This window comes from Triturus cristatus, chromosome 3_2 (assembly GCF_964204655.1).
Source record: "Triturus cristatus chromosome 3_2, aTriCri1.1, whole genome shotgun sequence".
Classification (NCBI taxonomy): Eukaryota; Metazoa; Chordata; class Amphibia; order Caudata; family Salamandridae; genus Triturus; species Triturus cristatus.
The window spans coordinates 1,060,697,359-1,060,725,071 of NC_140584.1; the positions used below are offsets into that span (position 1 = coordinate 1,060,697,359).

The 27,713-nt window shown below is 44.5% G+C and overlaps 1 protein-coding gene across 2 annotated transcripts in view; it reads left to right on the forward strand.

The window, feature by feature from the left end:
• Positions 1 to 440: 440 nt before the first annotated feature.
• Positions 441 to 27,713, forward strand: part of GTF2IRD1 (GTF2I repeat domain containing 1) — a 1,036,986-nt gene continuing 1,009,713 nt past the window's right edge. Inside the window, exon 1 of one of the 2 annotated variants that reach the window (XM_085649787.1) lies at positions 441 to 827. The gene's annotated coding sequence lies outside the window, so the exon portion shown is untranslated. The remainder of the gene's footprint in view (positions 828 to 27,713) is intronic. The other variant, XM_085649789.1, reaches the window with a different exon arrangement.

The window sequence follows — 27,713 nt, forward strand, 5'->3', positions numbered from 1 at the left end:
TCGGAGGTGCTTTCTGTGCACCTCCAGTGATCCCAGTGCGTGAATCAGGGCGGCTGCTGACCTGCAGCGTAGCGCATGCACAGATCACCACCTTCTGCATCCAGCCAGCCTGGCCGTCCTCCTCCTGCCCCTTTCCGCAGCCACCTATGGCAGCAGAGCTCGCTGCTCTCCGCCTTCCCCCTGTGGTTTCCGCAGAGCCATGTCTGTGTAATCTCGAATAATCTGACACCAGAGCAGCACATTCGAGTCAAACCAAAAATATAGATTAAAGAACGCAAACCCAAACGAGCCTTCAGAGTCACTGGGAATGCACTCGGTCTTCAAAGCCAGATTATGTGTATGCATAATTTTTAAATGCCAATCATTTGCCAGGTTAAAAAAATAGCACCCCTATTTCTTCATTTTTTTGCCCTTCCCTGAAACTGCTTTGTTAATCCTGTATGTAAATTACAGCCAATAGATGTTGTTGTTGAGCGGGGCTGGGATTAGAGACGGGGCGAATAGCTTTCAATATTACTGGGATTACAGAACAAAGACAGAACAGAAACGGGGGGATGTGGTAGGGGACAGCAAATTACCAGCCCCCCACCCTTTCCCCCTACGCCCCACAGGCTGTGGGAGATGATTCCAGGAATAAATCAATGGTTCCTTTTCCACTGCGGATCGGGGGAGAGATCGCTGCTGATCTGAGAAGAAATTATACCCCCCTGGGCACCACCCCCCTCTCCCTCCCTCCGTTTGCCTTTCCTTTCTCCCAGATTAACTGGTGCAGGGAGCCTCAGATCTGGACTGGGGAGGCTGTGCACAAAGTGCTCCGATCCCTGTGGGTAAGAGAAACTTTACTCCTCTTTTTATGCCTGCGTGCTGTCTGAATGTTGCCTTTTCTTCCGATTTTAGCATAGGATACCGTTCTGGGGGCACGTGACTCGGGAAGGTTACAGGGTTGACATGATTCCGGATTATAATTTAAAGGGAGGCGATAGGAGACCGGGGAGGGTTTGTGCCGCTCGCAGGGAGAGGCAGGCTGCTGGCGGCGGAGGGGAGCATCCAAGGGTGTTCCCACTCCCCCACCCCTCCGCAGTGTGCTGTGGATTACGCATTCGGTGCTAGATGGAAATGTTTTTGAGGAAGAGTTCAGGGATATATACAAGGGCAGTGTCAGTGTGCATGTGATGATCGCACAAACAGATCGTTTCCTGAGTCCGGTCGGCCGTAGGGTAGGGTTGTGTTTACTACAGGGCCGCGGTGGGTGTTTAGATCGGTTTCCCGAAGTACAGTTACATGGTATTGATGTAGGCTTTTTTCTGCTGTACTCTGTGTACCTCCCCCTTCCGCCTTCCACCTCCTCCCCAGACGAAGGAAGCTGGCGTGTGAGAGACAGGAAGCAGGCAGCAGCGGCGGGTCATTGTGCCCGCAGATGTGGCTGGTCGGATCGGGGACACAGGTCCTCACCAAGAGCTGGTACTTGGGTGGCAGTGCTTGTTACCCACACGTTGTCGGTGCAATTCATGTTTGGAAACATCCGTACAATACAGATTACTCTTGTGCTAGTGGATTTCCGCCTGTCATGCAATGGTCACTTAAACATATAAAATATAGTGTCGTTTTAAATTCATTTATAATCTCTAAAGATGAAACTGTACCTAAACACTGGTATGTCAAGTGTGTAAAGTCTTCCGAGAATAGTTCTCGCGCCCTATTCTTTTTTTGTTTTTGTTGCTTTTTCTTTTTCCACTATAAATACGTTATTTCTTGAAATTTATGATGTATGCTGGGTTAGGTGGTATTTGTAGAGTAGAGGGGGCTTTGGGTACTGTGTTGGTCTCTGCGCACTTAAATGAGAAAGAAACAAACAAAACTAAGTAAGCTACTCCAATGTAACATTGGCCTATATAAACATGTTTGGACTTTTAAATATTCGCTGTGATGTTTCTGTGCATACTTAGTTAACATGCTCCTAGTTGTTTTTCTTTGTGGATGGCTTCCTATGGCTGGGCAGAGGTTTCTTTTTTTATTGTTGATATAGTAAGAATTATTATCTTTAAGTTTCAAATGAACGTTTTTACTGTTATGCCTGAAGTTTTTTTTTTTTTAATAAAAGATACCTTAATATGATAGCTCTGCAAGATTCGGGTATAACTTGCGGCGCCATGTTTGAATATGGGCAGACAACCTTTCATGCCCATCTGTATGTAACCCTTTGTCGGTGTCGATAAAATGAGTACCTTTGAGTTGTGAAACAGCAAGCACTAGCTAAAAACGTATATCACAATTATTTTTATTTACAGCAATTGTTTTAGCTGCTACACAGTAGCGTTGGCTAGTTACCCGCAAACCGGCATGAATGTGGAAATATGGCACACATTAGGAAATGTTATCAAACTACTGTCTGATAATATTTACAGAACACGTGGGGAGTGTACGTGTATTATACAAATGTAGGAAAATCAGATATGACATGCCAAGCGAAAAAGAGCATAGCCAATGTTAAATTATACTGATTGCTAGATTATTTTAATTACTTGATTTTTTGATCCATATTCTGAGCTCAGGAATGGCCCCACCGCAGCATATTCTTACGTGTACTCAAATGGATTACCGTAATGCAGTTCTTAGTACAGAACATAGTAAAGCCTGCACCAGCGAACTTGGCCCCCCAAAGGTTTGCATAACATTGTTTTCACAAAGCTACCCTCGGCCTCGACCTAAGTTGATGTAAGTTTGGTAAAACCAGCCGTTGGGTGTGCATCGCAATGCTCTTCTTCTGTTCGTGTTTAGTGGAAGGGGTTTAAAGTTTACAAAAATGGACTCTGGAACTTATACGAGAAGCCAGTGCATTATTTCTCCCTAATGCTAAAAGCTAATTTAATGTCTGAGACCAACACTGTGTGTATATGTACGTACATATATGTGGTTTTTTAAGATCGGTAAAAGCAAGGAACTAGGTACAGTGTGCTCAATTGAAAGTGCGAAAGGAGAACTTTTCTTAGGACTTATCATGGCAATAACTTTATTGGAAGGAAGCAACTGTATCCTAATTACGAACTTTAATTTGGATCACTTTTACAACAGAAGCCCTCCTCACGGTTTACTAAGATGTACATTGTGTCCCTTGTCGGTGTTCACGAATACCACGTATAAATTAAACCAATGAGTAGCTGCTGATGGTAATGCATATGATTAAGAAACAATGGAGTCGAAACGCGTTATGCTACTAGCCATGCTGGAATAAAGTTTTTTGAACTGTGGACAGTTGTGGGCTTGATTTCACGTTCAAGGAGGTGGAACTTTTTTTTACATATATATATATATATAGATATAGATATGCTTATTTGATGTTTGAGACCAACACTATATATATATATATAATAGTGTTGGTCTCACACATTAAATTAGCTTTTAGCATTAGAGAGAACTACACTGTCTGCTTGTACAAGTTTTATATATATATTTATATACTTCAATTTTTGCACTAGTGAGAGATTGTCATTTTGGTTCCTATATTGTTTTGTATATGCTAGTTGATTATTGATTTTTTGCAGCACTTGTTGGTTAATTTCAAGGATGCATAAAATTCATTTATACACTACAGGATATTTTGAACATGGCTCATGGCATACTTACAAGGAGATTCTACACTGAGGCAGAGGATAATCGAAGTAAATGAATATCTGTATTTATGAGCCAAAAATAATTCATCCTATAGGATTTGGAGGAGTTAAACCAAGTTTTTGTTTTTGAAGCGAACTCCTTGGTAGCATCAATTTTAATCATCACGGTTCATTGAAAGGCCTTTTTAGTTTCATAGGCATTTTAGAATATTGACTAAGGATTTATGTTTGGATGTTATCAATGAAAAGAAGGTGGTTAAGTTAAAAGAAAAGAAGTCCAAAAAATAAAGAATTGCGATTTTTTGTAAATAGCAGGAGATGATGGTATATCAATTACAAGGGACACATGACCTATGTTGTAGACTTTGTTTCAGAAGTAACATTTGTAAATGCTCAGGAATCCTAATAGGGAAACAATTTTATTAAGTTTACTATCTCTCTAAACAAATACATGTCCATTGCCAGCATCATCTACTGCTTATTTACATTGCAGGATATTGTTCTCAAGATGAGCGATGATCTGCTCCATTCCTCTTGACGTGCAACCTCTGATATACTAAGTCCTCAAGCAATTCTGCCAAGAGATATGTTGGTAAATGAAATACTATTGGATTGCTGTGTCTGCTAGTGCCTCATAATTGAATAAATTCAGACAGACAACTGTTTACTTTAACTTTAGTTACTAGATTTGTTATATTCAATCCTATTCCACTTTAAGAACTTAGTACCATATTTTAGTTTCCATATCACCTTGAGCACATGAAACCAATCTAAAGGTACAAATGTATTTTTCTCTGTCCTCTGCAACTATTACAAAATGCTTGTCTCTATTCCCTGCCCCAGTGATCAAATGCAGTAACCTTCTTAAATGTTTTGGTAGCTCTAGAAGAAATTGAAGTACACTGGTCTTGGTGTATGCATACAGCCAACAGTGATTATCAGTTCTTGATGTGCTGTGAGGGAATGTCCAATCTTCAATTACAGGATATGGCAAGGTGTGGACATTTATTATTCAGATATACTACTTCTAGACTGCTCTTGCTGCCCACCATGTATGGGAGGTAAATGCAAAGAAATGACTGAATGAGAGTGTTTCCATAGTTTTGGGTAGATGTGAGAAAAGCACATAGAATTTAGTTCTGTTTGAAGGAACTGAAGCAGCTTCATGTATCTAAGACTGGAGATTGTGTATACAACACTAAAACTCTATACCGATGACCTGTCTTATTCTTTCAGTTGGAGCATTTGGTGAGTATCCTATAAACTGTCACATCCTTCAAGCATGGTCCCAGAATCCTTCCAAAGGTATATCTGGATACCAGTAGCGGCCCGTGGTGGGAGTGCTGCTGGGCGCTGACGTGGGGCGGGGGAGGGGCAGCGTGGGAGTTAGTAAACTACGGATTATGGCTGATTAGAGGTAAGTTAACATATAAATAAATAAAACGAAGTTTGTTGTGTGCGCTCCATCGCATTTGGCGATGCAGCGCGCGCAACGAAATTCGTTTTATTTATTTATATGCTTACTTACCTCTAATCAGCCATAATCCGTTGCTTACTACCCCGCACCCTGCCCCTCCCCCGCCCCACGTCAGCGCCCAGCAACACTCCCACCACGGGCCGCTACTGCTGGATACACATCTGCTGCACATACACTGACCAGGCTACCCCTCTTTACTTGAACATGTGCACAGTAGTTCCCTCTCGTCTCAGCGCTGCAAGGAGTCAGTAAGTGGTCACACACAGGAGTACACATGGAAGCCTATTTGTGGCACTCAGGACTGGTTTGCCACAACTTTCAAGTACAATTGCATAAAACACACAGGTTGGCACGCTTTTAGGGGTTGTGGGAGTAATTGCTTCCTTAAACATTTTCAGCTAGCAGGTTATCCCATTACTTTGTAGTATGTGCCGATAAAATACAATAAAAATAAAGTAAATGTTCATGGCCAGCAATGGTTGATGCACTCCCTGATGCAAGAGCATAATTTCAGCACAGCAGAAGTTTGTGCTTGCATGGTAACGGTTTACCCTCTGCTTAACCCTCTGGTAGCTTGCCACAAAAGCAGTCAGGCTTAACTTAGAGGCACTTAATCAGCTATTTTTGTAGCACACAAACAGTAATAAAGTGAGTACCCAACATAATAAAAATCCCAAACTAATTCAGAAAAATAGTATAAATTGTAATAAATACAACAAGGCCAAAACTACAAACAACCAATCAATAAAACCAGAGATATGCAATTTTAAAGTGTAAGTAAAAATAGTGCCAAGAAGCAGAATTCGCCAATCGTGGGTATCTGGTCGTGCTAGGCCAGGACAAAGTCACAAGGTCAGCTGACCCCAATGGAGTGTGGGCCAGATAAAGGGACCTGGTTGGTCCTGCTGAAAAAGTTACCTTCTCAAAGTACAGCACGCAGAGTTCAAAACTTCCATATTTCACAGCCCTGCTAATGCCAGTCAAGGTTCTAGGGCCTGAAAAGGCACATCTAGGGGATCAGGAACTCACTCAAGCAGAGGCCAGCAAGGCTTAGGAAGGCACAGTTGCAGTATCCGTTACAGGGCCAGACAGGGGCAGTTGAAGCAGGTCAGTTTGGCAGTTGCAGGGAAGCCTCTGGAACTTGCTGTGTCCTTGTAGCTCAGAACAGAAAGTGAGCCAACTTACCCTTGGAGTCACTCAGGTTCGCCTGGGATGAAGGAAGCAGGTCTAGTCTTCCTTCTCGGAGAGCAGGGCAGGCCTCAAAAAGCAGGACAGTCCTCTGACTAACAAGGAAGCCCTCAAGTATAAGGACAGACCTCTGGTAACAGCAGGGAATTCCTCTGAAAAATAAAGCAGCCTCAAGCTGCATTGCAGTCGTCTGGGAAACAAGGCAGTCCTTCTGTAATGCCCACATGTTCAGCAGTGTACTGATGAGGGGGTCAGGTGGTCTAATAAGTTTACTTGGTACTACCCTTTGAAGTGGGGTAAATTTCTAGTCCACCCTCACATCATTCCTTCCTACCTTGCCCTTTCTACCCGTGCTCAGGCTCCATGAGGTCTAGGGTGATAATAAACTGATGTCAAGTTTCTTTGTGAGTGTGCTGGAGGAAGTCATTTGAAATGTAAGTGGGGCAGGGAACAGCTTCACCCCTCTCATCCTGGCAAGATGGCCCTCTTCCAACTATAAAAAGGTCCTATTGTTCACTGTTTGGGCACAATACGCATTCCTGATGGGGGAGCAATTAAACAGGACCAAGCAGCTGGAAACTCCTAGAAAGACCTCAGACAGTTAAGGACAGGAAAATGCCAATTTTCTAAAAGTGCTATTGCCACAGAAGCAAACCACATCATACCTAGGGAGAATAGGGTATACAATAATTAAGAAACCACAAATATCCTTCTAGGATTCATTGAACCAAAAAGTTGCAAGTGTTTGACTATCAATAAGTACATTCACAAGCAAATAAATGCCAAAAGTGCTCTGTATCCAGTATGAAGGTCCTTTATATACACAACATTGTTATAAATTCCAATTTCAAATTACATACAGTGTACACAGGATCTACAAAAAAACAACAATGGTGCTCCGTGAAATATAGTGATCACACAATGCAAGTGAATGCAGTAGTGAGAAAATACAAAAGGTGACAGTAAAATAGACAGTAGGAAATGCAAGAGTGCATTTAAGGACTGAATTTGATCATGTTTGCTCCTAGTGGACCAGCTTTATAATAGGATGTCTTTATGCCCCTTGGTGTTGACGGTGTTTCGATCTGAAGGTATGTACAGGGTCAACATCAGGACAGAAAGCGATTTGAAGAGCAAAGTAGATCCTAATATTTGGCCTGTCTTGACCGTGCAACATCTTACCTTTTAACCTACACCAGTATGTTTCTACAGTACTTTGCTTCCACACAAATAAATATCCATTTCCATGCCATTCACTGATAATGCTTCACTTTACCATACAACATTCTTACAAAGCCAGACCTTTTGACATTGCCAGTGCTTGTATATAGATGTTACTGTCTCACCTTTAAGCTTTCTGCAGCATACTGCTGCCAATGATATCTGCAGAGTCGAAGTAAAAGCTTATATGTTACTATTTAACAAATGCATATTGATAATTTAATGTAAAAGTTCCTCTTGCAATTATAACAATATGGTGTTGGGCAAGAATGCATTGCCATGGCAAGGTGAAAAATGCAGCGCAACTTGGCATCCAGATTTGCTTCACTCCGTGCACAGAGGGGCAAACACAGTACAGAGTCACATATACTAAGATTGGGCTGCCGCCGGTGTCGTCCCCAGAGCCGTTGCACAGCCCGGCTGCTCTGTGATACGCACAGTCAGACCATGGCTTAGAGGCGATTGCACGCTGTCCATTGGAGGGTTTGTACTGCGAGCATAACCTCTGTTACAAATTCCTATACATAAGCAACTGCAGAAAGGTTAGATGCATCGGATGTATGCTGTACACTGCTACACGCATGCAATGTGTTAGATCCTAGGGATAAATCAACACGTTCCTTGCGCTTGCTTACAGTTGGTGTTGGTTTATGATGCAAAGTCGGGTCAAGTCACCTTAATAGATTGGTCTTTGCATCAAAACCTATGGGTATTGGAGTATAGTCTGCAAAATACTAATCGCTGGCATCTAAGTCAATAAATTGATGTACACTCTGTATAACAGTTTCTGCCCTTTAATATCATTATCTCCTCGCACTTGTGGCAATCAGCTACAAAATTACAAATTGTCTATGTAATGGTTGGTGTTTTGTGGTACTGCAAATTGGAACTTTATGGTCAAATAAGTGAATTGCGAACCTCAACTTCTCCAGAAATCTTAGCAGCCCTTATTTTTAAACATAAGAGAGTATATCCCTTTTATACCATGGTTACTGCTGTCTCACATGGCTGATTTTCGTGTTGAAGTGGTGTAACTTTTGACACCAATTCTTCCTCTCTGTTAGGATGGTATGTGAGTGCTAGAAATATTCCTGTTCTTTTCAAATGTATCCTTTGAAAATGCTTGAGGACAGCTTACATGACTCCCTTTGTGGTCCCTGAATCAAACACTAATTTCTCCTTCATCTGCCATATAATGTTTAAAGGGTGTGGCGAACGTCTAACATATGGGATAGGAATGTGATATCCCATATGTGGAATGTTGGTGTAGCATATTAGCTGATTTCTTGACTTCATGAATTGGAGTCTGGTTAAGTCACCAAAACTTTGTCTGTGGCGCTCCTACTACCAAAGGAGAAGGGCCAATCTCATATTAGTTGCTAGTATTAAGATTTAAGCAAAAGGGACAAATGATGGAAGGAATGCTGAACAAATCCAACATTCACCTCCAGTCACAGATCAGGGTTTAAGCCAAAGTTTATTTTGCTCACCAGGGCACCCCAGTTTGGACCTAGCCATGGGAACAGTCCAGCTCGAACTGCCAGGCCATGTCCTCCATGGAACGGAAACTAGCATCATGTGACTGGTTTTGGAGTATCAGCCCTCATCAGCCAGGCTAGCTTGAACTTAGTGGTACAGTGAGCACGGGACACATGTCTGGGTATACCCTTCCCACTTAGGGCAACAACAGGAAAAAGAACAAATGATGGACGGAATGCTGAACAAATCAAACATTCACCCCCATTCACAAATCTAAGTATAATCCATTGTTTTTTTGCTCACCACACCACTCCAGGTTGGACCCTGCCATATGCAAATTAGTCTGGACCCTACTCCTCAAGCAGACATAGAAAGTGTCGAACGACCCTGCACCTGAGACGGAGGAGTCAGACCCACAGACTTATAGGACTGCAGACCGCCAAACGCACCCATCGACTGATCGTGGAAGTGGAAACCTACTTCCCCTTAGCCACACCCCCACAGGATATAAATAGGGCAGGAGAAAGCCGAAACCCCAGCGAACGCTGGAGGCAAAACTGAAGAGCCCTTTGAACAGCCAAAGAAGTAGGAACAAGGGAAACCCCCTCCGTAGGCAAACAGGAAGTATCACCTCCTGCTGCAAATGAAACCTGGAAGAAACCCCAGGCAGAAAGCCAGATCAAGCTGTAAAACAACCCTATCCTGCAGGAACTGTAAAGAAGGGAAAGAAACAAGCAAGGCACCCAACTCACCCAACCGACGAGCGGAGGTGAAGGCCAACAAAAAAGCTACGTTAGCGGACAACCACAACAAGTCCTCCTCCAACAAGGGCTCAAAAGGGGGCAACTGCAGACCCCGCAAAACAGTAGGCAAAACCAAAGAAGGCACGATCACAGGAGAGACCGCACGACGAAGCCTAAAGCTCCGAAGAAGCCGACTCACCAAAGGAGCAACTACCTCGGACGAGGCCCCGGAACCCCGACAAGCCAGAATGGCAGCCCAACGACCAGACAAGGTGGAAGATGAAAGGTCCATCAAAAACCCATCACAGAGAAAGACAAGAATAGAAGCCGGATCTCAAACACGGATCCAGACCAAGAGAAGAGCACAAGGAGACAAAAGAGCCCTAATGCGCACCATGGTTCTGAAACGTTAAAGGCCGACACGACTATTGAATGCCACAGGCCACCACAGAAGAAATAGCCCAAAGATGCCAACGGCAGCCGCCCAAGAGCCAGGCCGTCTGATGCAAGCGACAAAGACAGGGCAAAGACAGGTGCGGACACAGAAGTTAAGCCGGAGTCAAGGGAAGTCGGCCAAACCAGCCCCCCGCAAGCAGCAGCTGGAGCGTAATCCAAAGGCAGCGAAGCCAAAAAGAAGCAACAAACAGCACAGACACCTTCACCCCCCGAATCCGCTGCAGCACCCTCGGGAGGAGAGAAAAAGAAGGGAAGGCATACAGAAAGCCCAAAGGCCAAGGAAACGAAAGAGCAGCCCCCAAGCCTGAGGACAGAACACCACGGAACAAAACCGGGGGAGAAGAGCGTCGTGAGGGGAAACAAAAAGACCGATGCAGAGAGTCCCGATTCGAAACAAAGGTCCTGGAACAGAGAAACAGACAGACGTCATAAAATAGAGGACAGGGGGAAGTGGCCCAAGCCGCCCGTATGAAAACACAGATGCCCCTGAACACAAACAGCCCTCAATGCCAACAGACGAGAGTTCGCCCAGACACAAAACACGGAAGTCAGCAAGTACAGACAACGCGCACCTGGTCCCCCCACGACGACGCAAGTAACAACAAGCCACCAGAAAGCCGGTACGAACCAACAGACTCGTCGGCCACCAAGGACCCCCCAACCCCAAGGACAGGCGTACGAGGCCAACAAGAGTAGAGAAGGAAGCAGAAAACGCACCCCCTACACCAGATCGGGAAAGCAAAGCCACCAGGCCAAAGAAAGAACCGGAACAGGGGAGAGAGGAACCAGAGCCACGCAACCTGCATGGGAAGGGTCCCAACGAGTCAACAGAAGAATCACCAAGGACCGGAGGTGCAGGCAATCCCAAGGAACCACAACCGTGGTGGCAGCCACCAATACCCGGACCTGCAATCAACCTCGAGCCGGGGCAGAAGGGCGACCCAGCAGGACCCGCAGAATAGTTAACAGGGTAGAGAACCGAGCCGGAGTGAGAAAACCGCTCCCTGCAAAGTGTTGAACAGGCCTCGGATAACCAAAGTCCCTGAACAGGAACCAGATGAGACAGGCCAGATCCTACATGAACCCCAGAACCTGGAACAACGCCATCAACGCCACCATCGCCAGAAGAGCCTCAAGGAGGGTGGAAGCAGAAACTAGACAAAAGCAACATAGGGAAACACAGGGAAACCCAGACTCAGCAAAACCCCTACAGCAGGAGCCAACACTGTGGAAAAACCCAAAGAGCAGTAGAGAAGCCGAAAAAGCAACACAAGAAACTGGCAATGGAACCCGTCCACCCCAAACTGCAGGAACTGCTGACCCGCCGGAAGGACAGGAACGGGAAAAAAGGCGCTTTCCAAATCCAGGGAAGCCAAAAACGCCCACCAGGATGAGGAGAATGATGGGCTGCAAGGGGATCATCCAAACATGACCCAGCCGCACCAATTCGTACAAAGCCCGGGGACTCAGAATAGAGCGGAAGGAATCAACGGGCGCCGGGACCAGCAACAGAGAGGAACAGAACCCCAGGTCCCGCACCGCCACCGGAACCAGCACAACAGTGCCCTGTGACAAAAACAGGCCAACGCCAGAGAACATGGCAGACCGCATCACGGGCCTATGGACAACGGGGTAACCTGGAAAACAGTCCAAAAGGGGAACGGCCCCAGAACGGAATCCAGTAACTAAGATCGATGACCGACAGGCCCCACCAGCCGGAAACAGACCAGACCAACGAACCAGGAACAACGGAGCCGAGCCCCCAAAATAGCAACAGCACCACCAATGGAGACAGGAACCCACAACCAGTGAAACAACCGAACTAGAACACATAACCGCTCGAGGAAGAGACCACAACCATAACCACCAGGCCTCGGTGACTCCACTAGGGCATAACACCAACTGACCAACAACCAGGGGCAGCAGCAGTCGTGGCAGAGGCCGGGAACCAAATGGAACGCAGCCCCCGACCACGGGCCCATCCACGAAAGGGCCGAGAAGAAGACAGAGTACCCAGAAACACCAGATCATGGAAAAAAGACAAGGTCCTCTGCACCAACCGTAGTTGGAGTAAGCCAAAAAAGCCCGGGATCCACAAAAGGCAGGCAAAGGACCAAGGCATCTGAGCAGCGTCAAGGCACTAAAGCGCGGTCCAGAGAGACCTCCTACCAGCCACTACCACCCCAGCAGCCGAGGAGAGGGCCCACAGGGCAACAAAAGTACAGCAGACAGAAACCAAGTCAATACCTCCATCTGCGCCAAGAGAGGAGTGAGATCCCCCTGACCCAGAAGACAGTCAAACAGGTACCCAAACCCTCAGAAAGGATCTGCGAAACATAGGCTGAAAAAGCGCCAGCACGCACCCCAAAAGAGAAGTGGCAGAAGAACGCTCAGGAGCGGACTCCACCTCCCGCACAACTGGGTCAGCCCAGGAAGCCGCCTCTGAAGACAAAGAGGAAGAAGCCATGGAGGACAAAACATAAATGACCCCAGGAACCAGAGGGAACTGGGAGACAAAGTCCGACCGGCGACACCGCTACCCCAGAAAGTGCGGAATCCCCTGCATGATGACAGCAAGCCATACCAAAGCCAGAATATCTGTGAGGACATCATGAAAAGACTATACATGGAGTAAAACCCATCATCAGACAAGGACCGGGGGTCAAATCCCAGCATCGCACGAACATGGATCAATATGACCAAAAAACCTTGCCCGGATGCACATCCCGCAGGGTAATTGTCCACTGCCGCATAAACATCCCCAGCCTAGTTCGCAGAGGCTCAAGCAGCGGTGCCTGCACAGCAGAATGAAACAAATCCTGCAAACAGACCAGGAAAGTCGCAAAAGGACATTACGCTGCACGGATAAAGATGTCGCAGGCACTTGAGAGGAATACTCAACACCCATGGCCACAAGTAGGAAGAGCAAACCATACAGGAAGCCCAGAACACACCAGGAAGTGCCCAGCCACTCCACTTAAACACTGTCCCCAATTAATCAAGTCCCGTGAAACACAAGACATGGAAATCACAAAGGACGGCCCTGCAGTCACCCACCCAGCCACATAATAAAGCACCATGGCAGCGGGGGCCGGATGCTGCTAGAAGACCCCAGCATCGGAACGACCCGAGGCCAGAACGCAAGGGAAAACTCCCCCCCCCCCCCAGCCAAACACATGCGCGGGCGCGCATTCTGGCCAAGGAGCCACCGGTGCGGCCGCGCAGAGACACAAAAAACAATTGCAGAATAAACAGTACAATTTAACCCCTTCGATGCGCATGACGGAGCGGTCCCGTCATGTGCGTCGGCTGCGCTGTGCGCATGACGGAACCGCTCCGTCATGGCCCCGCCCGCGCACAGAACCTTCAGCACAGCACGGAAATCCACGCCGCGCTGAAGGGGTTAAGACCATAACATTTTCGTTCTTGAAAAACTCATGGCACCGCAACACATCCGGCACAGCCGGAAACAGCAACAGGAGACACAGAGCACCAGCGTTCTGACCGCTGTCGGAGCAAGAAAAAAACAGGCATGGCGGTGGATGGAAGGGGTTTATATGACCTTTGACTTTTGGTTTTGTAGCGTTTTGATTGGCTGGATGGAGGTAGGACTGCCTCACTTTGTAAGGACTGGGACGAGGAGGACCCATGAGGGGGTAATGGACTGTCCTAATTACAAGGAATTACTGGTATGTTCTTGCTTGGGCATTCACTTTTTCATTTCTTGTTTTGTTTGGATGAACTTTAATACCAATTTGAACCATAATCATGAATGGAGTAAAGTGTTTTCATGACACTTTAGTGTACTTGTTCCGCAGTAATTGGGATTTCTATTACATTGAATTTCAGAATGGGGGTTGAGATTAGCTTGATTTGTGCTTATTGGGGAATTGTTCTTCCTGTCTGGATTTTCCCAGCCCCTTTCATATAATAATAATTGGCAGCATTGTATTGTTCCACTGGCGCAGAAAGGGTTCCATGGGCCGGCCCTACTACAGTGAGAGAAAAAGGTCTCCATGCACCCAGACGGACATAATTGTGGTGCAGTAGGCCGTTTTACACCCTTGTGCCTCAGTGCACCTGCCGCACTATTCGTAGCCACGCCCCGGAATGATCACAGCTGCTATACTTTCTTTCTGGTAACTGTAGAAAGATCCTGTAAAAACCACACAAAATAAGACGTGGACGCTCTAGACTTATGATCACATGGCCGATTTTATTCAATTTTCTGTGCTACCTTAACTTGTAACAGGATTCCAGACCGTCTCACGCAAAAAAATGGCGGCGGGGTTGTGACATTATAGAGCATAGCTTTTACTGAGCCTAACGTGACGCGTCTAGGGTTTCAATCCATATGTGAGAAGAAAATAGATTTAATTACCAGGACACAATTAGTTAGGTGAAAGTGAGAACCCGCGTGACCTTTCACGAGCTGGAGTTGTTTCCACACAGCGGGATTATCGGGGGCTGTCTGTTTCCCACACGTGGGCAATCATTAGAGCAAACACATATTTTAGCAGAAATTTTAAGACGCCTGTACTAAGGCGTATACTTATTTTCGGTTCGCGAAAAAGTATTTTTTTTCAAACCCTAAAGAGTAGCGCAAGTGTGTGTGTGGTGTTTGGTCACAGATCACTAAACAGGACCTGAAGTGGCCTCGTAGCAGGATCAGTGACGATAATCTGATTCTTCACCCGCAGGGGCCCTGTGCGGAAGGTGAAATTTCATCCCAGGTTTCTAGTGACCAGAGAGAAGCCCTCTGCGACACTGCACCTCCGAAACGGATCCTTTACTCTGTCACAGTCAATTTTTTATAACATCAGTAAGGACTTGATCAGAAAGAACCGTTTGGAACAACAGTTATTCAGGATTGGTCTTAAAGAACGTAACTGGATAAACAACTAATGACCGTATTTACAACTTGATTTTATGTGAAAATATGAAATGAAATAAAACAACACAATTGAAAAGTAAACAAACCAAAATCTCAAAGTTTGGGAAATGTATTTTCTTAAATACAGATATAGAGATAGGCTTTGGGTTTGTGATCTGTGTCCATTGCTCTGTTAAACTGTCATTCAAATTCTGCTTTTGTTCGCCTTAGCAGAGAGCGTGGGTCGATGGGTTAGCCAACCTCAGCCATTCACTCTCTTGCACCACAAGCAACAGAATTTGATCTCATCACATCTGCCTAAAAAGTAGACCACCAGTCTCTTTCACTTGTTTAAATTACTAGATTGTGACCAGGCTCTTTGTTTTATGTGGGCTTAGAGGACTTATAACAAATAAAGAAATGTAAGTTGTACTCAAAATATAAGGATTCATTTTATATAAAACCAGAGGCATCTTGGGTCCTTATAATAGAAGTGTAGTCTTTCGCAAAGGCAAAACCCAAGCCATACAGTCTTTAAGTTACTGAAAGCCCGTCCTGGCATAATGTGCTTATGAACAGGCAATAGCAACTGAGCTTTATTTTTTACTCCTGCCTAACACTAGTGCTGTAACTAAGTAACTAGCAATTGTTATTGCACGAACAGTAGTGGTGTTAGTATTGAAAAAGTCAATGTCAATGTGAATAACAATACATTTGCATACCAAAACGAAATTGCATCTTTATTGACAAATTTGCCCATTGTGAACTCAACGTCAACCCGACTCAGAAATACATAGTTATGCGTGTCCTGAAACTCAGCCCTGAGGTCACTGATTGACAAACAGGTGGGTTAGCACGTAGCCACCAAACAAACACGCAAACAGGAAATCCTAGACCAAACCTAGAGACAGGCGCAGTGACACCAAATGGTCCAGGGAGATTGGACCCAATAAAGCAAACATGGCTGTAGGGGTATGCCCATTCCCAAAACACCATAAAGTCAGATGCCTCATAAAGTTAGGAACACTCAGCCAATCAAGAAACAGCAAACACAGTACACGCAGTCATCACGTGCCCCCCATGCCGGACATCTGGATGCGTTATCTACAGGCCGCATTGTGTCCACGTAAGGTTGGGGCCACCTGCATTATTCATCCAAACATTAATTTATGGCTCCAAAGACAGTGGTCAGCATTCCTTTCCAAACAAGCATTTGCAATGCAATAGGTCTCGCATTTCGACAATGTCTTTTATTTATGTGTTTTGAAAACCTGCAAGTGGTTTCTAAACACGCACTTTGTGCTTATTGTCCTTGCTTATGAACAGCAAGGCTGGCAATAAAAGAGGCACAGTTACTGCCAGCCTTGCTTCTCAGAAAGCAAAAACTATAAGTACAAAGTACAAATACAATTAGTCGCTTTGAAATTTGACAAAATAATTATTATATTTATTCCAGATTAGGTTGCACACTATGTGGAGCTGATGAAGAGAAATTTATAGAAGGTCTAATATAAATGTGAGATGTGCTAGCGAGTAAAGTAACCACTGCCAATCTAGTTTAGGACTAAGTGAGTGTCCTGTCTGAAGGCCTTTAAGAAAGTTGTGCCTTGAGGCTGTAAATAAATCCTAGGGCGTAACAACACATGTAACAGGGGATGTCCTCATGGGAGGTTACAAGAAGAGACAAGGAGGTACTAAGGAGGGACTACAAAGCCTAATGACCAATTAAAAGCCACCATTTACAAAGGACAGGAGCCATTTAAAAAGATGGGTGGGAAGTGGAGCTTTATCCACATAGCCTCACTACAGCATGTCTCGAAGAGACAGCGCAAGCGCTGCCTAGGCGAGACCTAAAAAAGGACTGGTGGAACCATTTTAATACACCAAGTGAACTGTATAAACGTTTATATTAGTCTTTGCACCCCCACAAGGGGAAAGTCCATTGGAAGACGCCAAGCAGACCCCCCTCTGAATGAGAACACAAGCAACTCTAAACTCACTGCAGCCCCCATATACGCCTCATAAGTGATGCGTAGCTTAAGTCCTATGGTACAGCGAATTCAGGACCCATGTCTGTGCACACCGTTCCTACTTAAGGAGACTCAGAGCATAGAAAGTGATGAAAGGAATGTTTGAATTAAGCTCAGACACTGGCAATTTATTCTGTTTTTAAGTCTTACTTGACAGCACAGCTGTCAGCCGACCTTATGTGATCACCAAAAAAGATCTTTAAGAAGCATGGCAAATGGGCTTCACCACCATGTTGATCTTCCTCCCTATTGGATTTGATGTGGCAGAAGTTGTGTTCTTTCACTAAAAACAGTGCCTGTATTCCATAGCATATGCTCAGTATGGTAGGCCTGAGTTTATTATGGTGACAAGCCAATGTTTAGAGATGTAAGCTTGGTTGAATCATTGGGGAATAGATCGGAATTACATATTGTGAAAAGGATATTAAAGCCAATAGACCTTTTTGGATGGTTTGCTAATACATTATGGTAACAACCTTTTGTCTACATTCTTTGACAAACCCTGTTTGGAACTGACCATTGAAACAGCTTTAACCGCCTCACCATACTATTGTTTTTCCAAAAAATACTGGAAATTTTGCCTGCACCTCAGATTCCCAATTGAATGGTGGATTATTTTCTGTCTCCTTTTTAAAGTTACAGTTACAATTATAAAGTAGCAATCTAACTTTGTAGTTGCCTTCGATTTGATTGCCTGGATAGGTGGTGTTATTTAATTTCTCCTTTGCCAATACTAATAAAATGCCGATTGCATTTAAAAGGCTTGTTATTTAAAAATACACTAACAAAACCGTCACATCATTTAATGTTTTTTAAATTGTAAAATATGTATTGCAAGCATATGACGGGCAAGTTTAGGTGATGTCATATTTTTGGTATGTACTTTTTGTTTTTTGTAATTTTTTTTATTGAAGTTCTTGTATCATATTTTCAATATGGAAAATAAGAAAATAAATTGGCCATCACAAAATAACAGAGAAAAAACGAACGAGGAAATACAGAAACAAGAAAAATTATTTACGGAATACATAAGTCCAGCATTACTCAAAATAAAAACTCCAAATTTTTTCAAACTTCCTTGTCCCACCAATTCGCTGTGCATATCGCAGTTCACTCTTTCTAACATTCCTCATTTTTTTAAGCCAGGCATTAAACGAAGGAACTTGTATTGACTTCCAGTTCTGGAGCACCAGAGACCTTGCCACTGCCATTGCGATAAATAAAAGTTTAACCATCTGTTCTATCAAATCAAGATCAGAGTCATATCCATACAGTACTAATTTAACATTATACATAATCTGAATCCCACAGTACTTTTGCAAATATTCGAAAATCTCATTCCAAAAAGGCACAATTTTAACACAGTAAGCTATAATGTGAGACCAGTTAGCGGGAGTATATTGCTGACATCTAAAACAGGTGGCACTAGCATTGACGTACATTTTAGCAATGGCGTCTGGAGTACGATTAAAAGCCATTTACTGAAAAATAGCATTCTTCTCCAGTTAGATCCTCGAAGAACACTAAAATTCAGCTTATTTATGTTTTTCCAGGTGTTAATAGTAAGTACATGATTCTCCTGTTCTTGCCATTTTTTGATGGCTTTCTGTCTCGGATCTACCTCAATATGTTGAGCCAAACAGCGTTTTCATGCCCCTGGCTTCCTCGTCCGAGGAGTCAAAAACAAATCGTCCCATAACTGACTAGAGGAACCAATAAATCTTGGCTCCACTTTTTCCAGCATTTTAAAGATTGAAACATAAGAACCTAATAACATAAAATTCCCCGAAGTTAATAGCTGCATCTCTCCTGGTAACAACCAAACCCCCTCCCTCTGAAAATCTAATAGATTATAAAACCCAGCTCGTTCCCATTGCAATACAGTATCCACTCCAATTTTCATTCCCATGAAAATGAAAGCATTCCTTAAGGGAGTTCTGATATTAAACTGAGGGAGAGAATATATTTTAAGAAAGACATCACAACGCTTAAAAAACCAGAGCATCATCTTATATCGACCAAGTTTCGGTAATTTAGGGATATGCAACGGAGATGGGATCTGAGCCTCATGACAAATTTGATCAAAAAAAAATTAATAAAGACATTTGGACTCTGCATTCCAGATTTAAAACGCTCTAAATATTGGGCAAAATATGCGCTATAATAATCTCTGACTTTTAGGTTCGGATAAACCTCCCAACTCAGTTTCCACATAAAGAGTCCCCATTGCTATCCTGGGGCTTTATTTTGCCCATATAAACCCTGAGAATAATGATTCCACTTTTGAAAAAAAGCCACTGGGTAAAAAGCAAGGAATAGCAGAAAATAAGAAATTAAAGAGCGGGAGAATAGACATTTTTATAAGTGCCACCCGCCCCAGAATGGAGAATGGCAATAAATCCCATTTGGTAAACAAGGATTGAACTTTACATAGAAGAGGATCAAAATTCAGCATAACTAAATCGGAAACCAAAGTGGAGAACATAACCCCCAGATACCTCTTCGGTCTTAGATTAGTACAACCAAGTAAATCAACATGTAAGTCCACCTCACCCCCACCACAAACTAATATTTCCGTTTTTTAAAATTAATCCGATAACCTCCCAAAGCTTCGAATTCTTCAAAAAGCTGCAAAGCAGCAGTTTGAGATTGAATATCCGTCTTAATCAACAACATGATATCATCAGCATACAGTTTAATTTTTGCCATAGAAGGGATCGGAGGAGGAATATTCACAGATTCACGAATTGCTGTAGCTAACAGTTCAATAAAAAAAGCAAAAAGCATAGGGGACAAGGGGCAACCCTGCCTGGTGCCCCGTTGGACCGATACTGTACCCACCATAACAGAATTAATAATTATATTTGCTTTGGCACCTAGGTACAAATTTTGGATTAAACTAATAATTTGTGGAGGAATTCCAAAGTGCTTTAAAATAACAAATAAAGTTATCCATACCACCAAATCAAAAGCTTTTTCCGCATCTAATAATAAGATTAAAGCAGGAATTTTTTTTATCTGAAAATAATCTAAAGCCTCAGTAAGAAAATATGTGTTGGTAGCTAATTGCCGGCCTGCCACAAACCCATTCTGGTCCAGATGAATAAGACCCGCTGCAATGGAGTTAAAACGTATCGATAATAATTTAGTAAGGATCTTATAATCAGTCTTTAGTAGTGTGATTGGCCTGTATGAGTTAGGGTCTTTAGGATCTTTACCTTTTTTCAGAAAACTAACAACTGTCCCCTCCCCAAAAGAGTCTGGAACTTGCCCGCCCTCTAACATATAATTAATTAATTGTAATAATAAATCAGAAAAGGCACTAAAGAAAACCTTAAAAAATTCAGTTGGGAGGCCATCCGGACCGCAAGCCTTGCCAATTGGTAAGTTCTCAACCACTGATTCCAGTTCTGACTTAGAAAATAAACGCACCATTGCGCCACTATCTGCCTGAGATAGAGAGGGCATGTCATATCTAGATAAAAAATTGGAGAGCCTAGAATGATCTATCTCTTGATGTTGACTATATGTCTGTTTATAATGGGACAGCATTATAGTGCCAATAACATCAGACTGTGATGTTTCTATCTGGGTAGCAGGACACTTTAGAGTACGGATCAGATTTGCAGCGGCTTGCTCCTTCGCCTGCCACGCAAGGAGTTTACCAGAGAAATTACTCTCCTCATAAATCCTCTGAGATTGTGTCAGAAATTGCTGTTCACTCTGTGTAGAAAAGAGCGAACTAAGTTCACGTTTGGCCGCATTTAATTTGTTTTGCGCAGCGCTAGAAAAGTTAGATTGTCGAAGCAGAGTAAGCGTACACATTTTTTGATAGAGTAGAGTCCTAACTAGTTTAATAGCACGCCATTCTTCTGCGTCTTTACCAATTATGATACCGCGAATAAAGGCTTTTAACGAGTCCCATATGATATGCAGCGGATCCGTATCCGAATTACGAGCAATAAACTCGGCAATCTCCAATTTTAAACACGAGACCCATTTACTATCTTGTAGATATGCTTTATTAAATATCCATCTCTTACGGGGCCTAATTTCTTCCTCTGCTTCGAATTCAATTACCAACATTGCGTGGTCCGAGAAGCCATTATGCAAAAAATTTTGACAAGAAAATATTAATAACCTAGAGGCCATGAAAAAATCTAAACGAGAAGAGGATCTATGTCTTCCCGACCAACAAGTAAATTCTTTTTTTTGTGGGAATTTTAATCGCCAAGGGTCACAAAGATCCAGTAAGGATATATTCTGCATAATAGACCTTCTTGACTTTGGTTTAGATTGTTTCTTCGAGGCACCAGTGGAGTCTAATTTTATATCCATAAGAATATTGAAATCCCCGCCTATAACTATATCCCCCCTAACCATTAGCAATGATTGAAATAACTCCTCATAGTTGGGGGCACAGTCTTCCACGGGGCATAAAAACTAACAAAAGTGATTGGCCTATTCCTGTCTTGTATTACACACGTGGCCCAGCACCACTGCCCTGCCCCCCCATCTTCAAACTGGATAATTTCCGCACCTAAATTCCGATTTAAAAAAAGCGCTACCCCCCTTTTAGATTCTTGAGCGGAAGAAAACCCACGATATGAAGCCCAAGTTTTAAACATAAAAAAAGAATTAATTTTATCCGCAGGGATATGAGTTTCTTGCAACATCACAACTGCTGGGCGTTCTGTTTTAATCCATAGCTTGATGGCGCGCATTTTATTCCTATTATTCAAACCCATTAACATTAAATTTTATCACTCTAAGCCCCCCAATAACCATATATTTAAATCATTGAAAACAACCTCTTGCCACCGTATTTACCATCACAGCCCAACAAGAACTTCAATTTTCCATTTTTTCCCCCACCCACCCCCTTACCCCACCCAAGTGCTCCCCCCCTGCAACTAGCCCCGTGGCCCTGAACTCCACCTTCGCCTTCCTTCCACGCTGGCCACATGGCACTATCCCTTCTCATAAGGCGCCTTGGTATTGCGCCCCTATTCCCATGACCCCCCTGTTCCTCACCTGCCCCTTCCCCCCAACAATAGTATCGAAATTTGCAGAGGCAAAAAAAAATCCAGCAAAAAAAAAAAGAAACGAAAAGTAGCCTCCAGTAATCATCAGACCAGATCAGATCAAATCAAATCAAATCCCGAAACAATCCTAACCCTGCACCAACTGGTCAAGTATCTCACGTGCCTCGTCAACATCAGTAAATAAATAGAATTTGCCCTTAATCAAAACTTTTAGCATTGATTGCTGTGCAATCAATGCTTGAGCGCCTTTATCTTTAAATAACTGGAGGATCTTTACAAAGTCTTTTCTCCGTCTGGCCGAAGCAGCCGATAAGTCAGAGAAAATCCGGCACTTTGAAGTAGGATTAGCCAGGAATTGTCTTTGCTTGAAGGCCTGTGATAGGATTATTTCTTTAACGCGAACATCAGCAAAATTGACAATAATAGTCCGGGGGAACGAAGAATTGGGAGAAGAGCGAGCTGGAACTCGATGCGCGCGCGTAATTGTTAAGTCCCCCTTAAACTCAGGGACAACCTCGACAAAAAAAAGAAGTTATCCAATGCATCATATCAGACCCCTCAATGTTCTCTGGTACGCCCACTATTCGAAGGTTTGACCTTCTATTATAATTTTCTAATTCGTCCAGTTTAAATTCAAAGGCCTTCGAAAATTTAGATACACTAGCCACCTCTTTCTGCACAACGGTCAAATTGTCCTCTAGCCCCGAAATTCTAGTCTCAGATTCTTGAAGTCGATTTGGAAATGAAGCCATCGAATCTTCAATTTTATCCAGACGCTTACTAATCACCTCCAATTCCGACTTTTGAAATTGCTTCATCTCTCTTATTTCTCCCAAGATCAAATTCAACATATCCTTCACAGAAATCTGGAAATCCCCAGTAGTCTCAGTATCGGTTCTTGGACGCTACGGTGGAGTTCCACGCCTCCACGTATCACTTGTGCCTGGTTCCCTGCACCTCCTTCTGTTTCCATGCGGCTGATGGCGGAGGCGGCGGCAGCTAGAGGACGCGTTCTGGCAGTATCTTGAGGGCCCGGCGTGATCTACAGGTTTACCGGCGGATTCTGGGTCGAAAGCATTTCGGTTCAGCCTGATCTTTTGCAGTTTGCATTACTGCTATAAAATGGAAGGATTCGTTTGAAGTGGTCACCGGGCTTCAGTATTACTCTGCCCTGGAAGAAGGATTGAGAGCGGACTTTTCGGATTTATCGGCGAATGCTGGCATTTTGATAACGTTGCGGACTGGGCTGATTGGGAAAGCCACAAAATCACTCAGAGCAAGCAGATTTTTGGCGGAGTTGCAGTTCTGAGAAAGGGTGAGGCTATCAACCCTGGTGTGCGATAATTTACCATTCTGCTGCCTCAGCTGTGTTATTTCTTCACTTTTCTTCACGGCACACTGGTCCATACAGATTTGATATCATCAAGGAAGTCACCGCAGTCTTTGGATATCTGGCAACGGCCGCAGTGTGGGCAGTGCGGACAGGACTACATTTCCCAGCATTCTTGGTAATGGACAGTGGAACTGGAATTGCGGAGCAGCTGTTGGTAGCAGTGATTTGAAAATTACTGACCTTGTCCTGGGTGAGGCTTTAGCCCGGTTGTAAGTGGAGGTGTCTGCCCCGCTGCTGCAGCCTTATAGTTTTGCGTTGCAGCCGCTGTGTGGGTTAGACCTCCGGTTCTAGCATTTCTTATGACCCGGGGGCCTTTTTTCCCCTTTTCTTCTTCTTTTTTTTTTTTTTTTTGCGCTCACTGGGATTTATAGGAATCGACACAATTTGGAGCTGAGGATCGAAGGTTAAGAGATAGAGGTGAGAGGATATCACCTTGTTATCTCTGTTTTTTGTGGGGTTTTTTTGGAGTGGTGTAAATTGGCTCTAATAATGGGCAAGCAATTGACGGCCAGGGCCAAGGCGATAATACGACGCCAGCAACAGAAGGAGAATTCAGAAAGGGCTAAGCGGGCTGGGTCAGCTGCGGGGAGAGAAATCTCTTCTCTTGAAAATTCGGAGAGCTCCGGTGAAGGTGAAGGCGATCTCCCGGGTGGCAGCTCGATACAAGTTCATCAACAGAATCCTGGTAAATCCGTTATTAGTGAAGGGCATGAGGTATTGGAGTCGCCCGTGATGGGATTGGATATGGCTTTAAGGGGTTCAGAAGTGAAATCATCTGAAATAGCTCAATGTTTGAACCCAGCGGCTTTATTTGATTTTCAGCCGTCTAAAGAGGCTACGACAGCATCTACTTCTAAGCTCTCTAAACAATTTCCGTTATTTGAACGAAAGGGCTCAACACATGTCTCTGCTAATACAGCAGGTATTCATACAGAGCTACCAGGGGCTCCAATCCTTCCAATTTCTTCCACAGTTATTTCTCCTTTGAAAGATTCTGAGGATTTAGGCTCAACGATATTGACTGGCGACTTAGTTGAGCTAATAGACCCTTCATCTTTAAATATAAGAGCCACTTCTCTTAGTGATAAAGAACTTTCTATCTCTCCTACCAGCTCTTCTATGATTGCCTCTACGGGTGCCTTTACTGTATTGCCGCAATCTAACCCAGATTCCATCGGTGTTACTATGTCTCAGAGTCCGATTATGGGTATGGATACTGAGATTTTTGGTATATACTTGAGCTAAATAATAGTTTTAATAAATAGACTTCACACCAGCCAGGTTTTGAGGTTTCTTGCAAAGATGGGAAGCTATGTTGTCTGTCTGAGGTGGGGCGGCAGGGCGTTCCAGGCGTGGGCCACGAGGAAGGAGAAAGAGCGGTCTCCTGATCTGGTCTTTCTGGTGCGGGGGACCACAGCATAGGAGAGCTGAGCAGATCGTAGGGTCCTCTGGGGTGCGTGGAATTTGAGTCGGCTGTTCAGGTATGCTGGTCCGGTGTCGTGGAGGGCTTTGTGGGTGTGGGTGAGCATCTTGAAGGTGACTCTAGCTTGGATGGGGAGCCAGTGGAGTGTGCGCAGGTGCTGGGAGATGTGGCAGTGTCTTGGCAGGTCGAGGAACAGTCTTGCGGTGTTCTGGATGTTCTGTAGCTTGCGGGTGAGGTTTTTGTTTATTCCGGCGTAGAGTGCGTTGCCGTAGTCGAGTCTGCTGGTGACCAGGGCGTGAGTGACGGTCTTTCTGTTTTCGAGGGGGATCCATTTGAAGGTTTTACCTAGGAGGCGGAGGGTGTGGAAGCAGGAGGACGAGACGGAGTTGAACTGCCGGTCCATTTTGATCTCGGAGTCCAGGATGATTCCTAGGTTGCTTGCGTGTCTGTGGGCGGCCTTCCGAGGACGGGGGGCTACCAGGTGTCGTTCCATGCGTCGGGGTTTGGGCCCATGATGAGTACTTCTGTTTTGTTGGTGTTTAGTTGTAGGCAGCTGTTTTTCATCCATTTGGTGACGGCTTCCATGCCTTCTCGAAAATTGTGTCTGGCGGTATTGGGTTCGTTGGATAGGGAGAGGATGAGTTGGGTGTTGTCTGCGGATGACACAATGTTGAGTCCGTAGGTTCTGATGATGGGGCGAGCGGAGCCATGTAGACATTGAAGACTGTAGGGCTGAGGGAGGACTCCGCAGGTGATAGGTGTAGTGTCGGAGAGGAAAGGGGGGTAGTCAGACCCGCTGCGTTCTGCCGGAGAGGAAGGAGCAGATCCAGTTGAGGGCCTTGTCTTGGATCCCTGCGTCGTGGAGTCTGCGTATTAGGGTGCGGTGAGAGACTGTGTCGAACGCCGCGGACCTCGATGCCGGTAAAACACAGTCGCTCGCCGACGACGTGTCAGCACAGGTATTCGCCGTCGAGACGCATGACGTCGACATATCCATCACCGAGGAGGTCGCCGTCAAGGAGATCGACGTCAAGACCTCGCATATCACCCTCTGGATATAGGAAGTCAGGAAGATCGCGGTCCAGATCAACGGTGAGAAGATCGACGTCGAGGAGATCGACATCAAGGAGATCACATTCCAGTCAAAGGTCTCCTCCTGCCAATAGCCCTAGGGCAACGTCGAGAGACTGCTCGACGCAGAAGGACGTCCAAGTCGTGACATCCAGGAGTGTCTCTTCCTCCTCGGGACTTCAGATAGTGCAAGTCACTCCTGAAACTTCACCAGTTTCGGCCCCAGCCCCTGCAACTAATATCTCCCCGAGATGGCTGGGGGACATAAGGGAGTGGAAGATTCGAAAGATAACAAGACTTGCACATACTCCTAGCAGATCCAGATCTCCTATAATACAATCAGTGCATTCCTCTGAGAGACATGAGCGACGTGCCACTCCGCAAAGGTCTCCGTCTTTGAGAAGGCGCACATCACGTTCTCCTAGGAGTCGGACATCCAGATCTCGCCACTGCTCTCCTAGGAGACAAAGCCACAGATCTTCTTCGTGGTCCTCAGACTCCAGACCATCAAAGGTAGACCACTCTCCTACTCTTTCTTCCTCTCCTCCGAGTAGAATATCGCCCATTGATGATATTGTAACCTTCAATGAGGTCTTGTGTAGAGGGGATGCGAAGCTTCATATTGAGATTCCTGTATCTTTTCCTGCAACATCAGTCATCTTCGAAACACTCCATCATAGGTCTTCTTCTAGACCTCTGCTTCCTCTGGTGCCTGGCCTGCTAGAGCCTGCTCTACAGAAATTTCTGACTCCAGCGTCGGTGGAGGCAGCGCCCGTCGCAGATCACAAAGAAATACAAGGCTCCTGAGCAGGTCCCTCTTTTTCTGAGAGCTGACCCTCCTCCGGACTCTGTTATTGTGTCCATTAACGATAATGGGGCAACCCAGTAACCCTCAGAACCTGGGCGTAATAGTATAAACAAAGAACAATGGTTCTGTCGGAAAATGAACGAAATAACTTAATAGGTACTGAATACACTCTTCAATTATCAAGGACACACACAAACCCAAAGAAACAGGACAGAATCCAAGTCACTTGATAGAATGATATTAATTGATGAATCGAAAGCACCAAAATATTTACAGGGTAAACCAACCAAAAAACACATTCATAGTGAAACAATTGGTGAGACAGTGATAATTTGCACAGAACACGTCACATATAACGAATATGTACAATGGACAATACATAAACATAATAGACAAACAGGTCCAGTTTACAGTACATAGACCACTTTAGGGTTCGATTTCCTTGTTACATAAGTGGATTTGCACAGGACGCATAGGACAGGTAACGTCGACGTTTCGACCCAATGAAATTGTGCCAATTAGTATGCATCAAAGGGGGTCTTCATCAGGACGAGAAAGGTTGGGGACCTGTAAGCGCAAAGATTTAGGTGTCAGGGCAGTGTGTCGGTCACATGTAAAGGAAGTAATTAATTTCCCAAATGCGGTCATGTAGCTCACCTGGTGAGCAAATCTTTGCGCTTACAGGTCCCCAACCTTTCTCGTCCTGATGAAGACCCCCTTTGATGCATACTAATTGGCACAATTTCATTGGGTCGAAACGTCGACGTTACCTGTCCTATGCGTCCTGTGCAAATCCACTTATGTAACAAGGAAATCGAACCCTAAAGTGGTCTATGTACTGTAAACTGGACCTGTTTGTCTATTATGTTTATGTATTGTCCATTGTACATATTCG